This window comes from Sus scrofa, chromosome 12 (genome assembly GCF_000003025.6).
Source record: "Sus scrofa isolate TJ Tabasco breed Duroc chromosome 12, Sscrofa11.1, whole genome shotgun sequence".
Classification (NCBI taxonomy): domain Eukaryota; kingdom Metazoa; phylum Chordata; class Mammalia; order Artiodactyla; family Suidae; genus Sus; species Sus scrofa.
The window spans coordinates 54993695-54997474 of NC_010454.4; the positions used below are offsets into that span (position 1 = coordinate 54993695).

Below are 3780 nucleotides of genomic sequence, written 5' to 3' on the forward strand. Positions count from 1 at the left end.
TTGTATATTTTGGAAATTAAGCCCTTGTCCATAGCAGCATTTGCAAATATTTTCTCCCATTTTGTAGATCGTTTTTTCATTTTGTTTATGATTTCCTTTGCTATGCAAAATCTTATAAATTTGATTAGGTCCCATTTGTTTATTTTACTTTTATTTCTATTGCTTTGGGAGACTGACCTAAAAAACAACAACGACAGTGGTGTGATTTATGCCAGAGAATGGTTTACCTATGTTCTCCTCTAGTTTTATGGTGTCATGTCCTATATTTAAGTCTTTAAGCCATTTTGAGTTTACTTTTGTGGATGGTGTGAGCATATATTCTAACTTCAAATGATTTGCGTGTGGCTGGCCAACTTTTCCAACATCATTTGCTGAAGAGACTCTTTTCCCCATTGTATATTTTTTCCTCCTTTGTCGAAGATTAATTGACCATAGATGTGTGGGTTTACTTTGGGGCTCTCTTTTCTGTTCCATTGATCCATTGATCTGTTTTTGTGCCAATACCATGCTGTTTTGATTACTGTAACTTTGCAGTATTGCCTGAAATCTGGGAGGGTTATGCCTCCAGCTTTGTTCTTTTTCCTCAGAATTGCTTTGGCAATTCTGACTCTTTTCTGGTTCCATATAAATTTTAGGATTATTCTAGTTCTGTGAAAAATGTCATGGGAAATTTGATTGGAATCACATTAAATCTGTAGATTGCTTTGGGTAGTATGGCCATTTTAATAATATTAGTTCTTCCAGTCCAAGAGCATAGCAAACAACATTTAAATAAAAAAAATTATTTTCTATTTTAGAATGTTAAAAAAAAAAAAAAAAAAGAAGCTCTAAGTCCAGTAGGCAATGGACTCAGGGACTTTAAATGTCCTTCCAGTCTTAGGAATCTGATTCTTTTATGATTCACTTATGCTGTCCTCCTGGGCAGATCTGTAGGGGTGGAAAGAACCTGGGCTCTGGATTGCAACAGCCTTGGGTTTTAATCAAATCCCAACACTCACAGCTGTGAGGCTTGGGGTTTGTCACTTCTTTGGTCACTTTTCCTTGTCCACAAAAATGGAGACATCACATCCCTCGTGAGGTTGTTGGTAATTGCAAGACAGAAGGACACTGGACCAGGTTCCAAAGTCCAGCTGTTCTTGACAATCGGCCTGTCCCCTGATGTTTGTTCATGAAGCAGCTGTTCAGTCCCCCTGGGGTGTTCACTGAAGCTCAGTCCCATCCCAGCTTGGGTTTCCTGTCCCTCCCTATTCTGGCCTCACCTTGCCCCTCCCTGACTTTGCAGGTAGACATCACCCAGGCTCATCAAGGCACCTAGGGTTTGAGAGGTGGGAATCCAACTGGAGGAGCCAGAAGCATTCCAATACAGGGAGGGTCCAAGAGAAATCCCAAGAGAAGACTGAAGAGACCTGGCCATGTTGACCCCAGAGCCGTGGACCACTTTGCTCATCATACCAGATGCACCTCCTTTTGGGGACCTCTGGCCAGTGCTTTCTGGTTTGGGTTCTTTCCAAGATTTCCTCCCCACCCTTCCCGGGATGGGGGTAGGATGGGGACAGAGTGGAGATAGTCCAGGTGTGGTTTGAGGGGAGGTAGTAGGGAGTGCCCCCTAGTGGCCACCACCAAGCATGTCAACAAGGGGTCTCCCCACCAGCCCCCACTCCACCCCACCTTTTCCTTCCTGAGCCAGCTCTCCACACCTGGCCACTGCCTTTTTACACAAGCACCAGACCATAAATTAGAAATCCATGACTCTAATTTACTTGGCCAGCACAATATTGTTGAACAATCTTATTACATGCCGGTACTTCAACATCAGATTTGACATAAAAATCCAGACATGTAATTTCTCTTGAAAAATCAGAAGCTCTGGCAACACTGAGCTTCCGCTTCTGCCTGGCAACAACTGGTCAGAGCAGTTCAAGTAAAAAAAAACAAGTAAAAATACCTGCCCTCGGGGAGCTTACGGTATGGTGCGGGAGGGGAGAGAGAGAAACAGACCTTAATAAAGCCAATTATATGGAGTTCCCTGGTGGCTCACTGGGTTCAGGACCTGGTGTTGTCAGTGCAGTGGCTCAGGTTGCTGCTGTGGCACAGGTTTGATTCCTGGCCTGAGAACTTCCATATGCTGTGGGCAAGGCCAAAATAAAAAATAAACAAACAAAAAAACTCAATATGCTAAAAAAAATAAAGCTGATAATGATGCCTATGGAGATTGGGGGGGGAAGGAGATCAGACCAAGCAAGACTTAAAAGACCAAGGCGTTCACTCTAGTAGATAGGGTGCCATGGCAGGTTTGAGGGAGCTTATTTTATTTATTTATTTTTATTTATTTATTTATTTATTTATTTTTTTGTCTTTTTGCCATTTCTTGGGCCACTCCTGCGGCATATGGGAGGTTCCCAGGCTAGAGGTCTAATCGGAGCTGTAGCCGCCAGCCTACGCCAGGTTTATTTTATTTTTTTAAATTAAATTTTTGAAAAATTTTTTAGGGCTATACCCACGGCATATGGAGGTTCCCAGGCTAGGGGTCTAATTGGAGCTACAGCTACCAGCTTACACCACAGCCACCGAAATGCCAGATGCGAGCTGTGTTTGTGACCTACACCATAGCTCATGGCAATGCCGGATCCTTAACTCACTGAGCGAGGCCAGGGATCGGATCCGCAACCTCATGGTTCATAGTCGGATTTGTTTCTGCTGCTCCATGACGGGAATTCCTGAGGAAGCTTATTTTATTGGATGTAGTCTTTTTACTCTTTCACTAGGTTATTCTGGCTGCTGTATAGACAGTAGGGTGCAGGGCCAGAAGCAGAAGGTCCCATTAGGGGCTTGCTGTCATCAGTCTGGTGGGAGGTGACTAGGAGGGTGTTTGTGGAGGAGACTGGAGGTGATTGGTACTGGAGAGAATTAAAGTCTCCCAGGTATGTACAAAAGCATCTTCCAGCCCCCATCTCTCCTGGCTCCTGCTCCCACCCAGGCAGAGGGTCCCTGGTTGCAGCCCCATCAGCTATGCCCTGAGCCCCTATCTACTGGACTGACAGGTTACCCTCCCCCAAGTCTTCAGAGGTAACCCATGTTTCTGTAATCCCAGGGGTCACTCACCAGGACCCAGAAGAATATCAGCTTTGGCTTCTCGTGCTGATAGCACTCTCACAAACATGGTGAATGTTCCTAAAACGTGCCGGACTTTCTGTTAGAAGTGTGGCAAAGGCCAGTGCCACAAAGTGACATGGTACAAGAAGCACAAGGATTCTCTGTGTGCCCAGGGAAGCGGTGCTATGACAGGAAGCGGAGCGGCTGTGGTGGGCAGACCAAGCTGGTTTTCCGGAAAAGGGCCAAAACTGCAAAGAAGATGGGTCAAGGCTTGAACGCCTTGAGCCCAGTTGCTGATCTAAGAGAATGCTGGCTGTTAAGAGATGCAAATGTTCTGAGCTGGGCGGAGAAGAGAGAAAGGGCCACGTGATCCCGTTCTGAGCTTCTATTATGAAGACAATAAAATTTTGAAATTGTTAAAAAGAAGACGAAGAAGAATGTCAGCTTTAGTACCCATAAGCTTTAGAAGCCACAGGCAATGCCAAGTCCCAGTGTGATCAGCAGAGCATTAGTTTTGTTAACGTGACTTCTCTCATTGAGTCTTGCTAAGGAGCCACTCCCTCTCAGGTCTCGGGATTTTCTAGAGGATGGCAGAAAGGTCATAACAAAGAAGACAACCGGAGTTCCCGTAGCAGCTCAGTGGTTAATGAATACGACTAGGAACCATGAGGTTTTGGGTTTGATCCC

The 3780-nt window shown here is 45.0% G+C and overlaps 1 pseudogene; it reads left to right on the forward strand.

The window, feature by feature from the left end:
• Positions 3159-3474, forward strand: LOC100518865 (annotated as a pseudogene).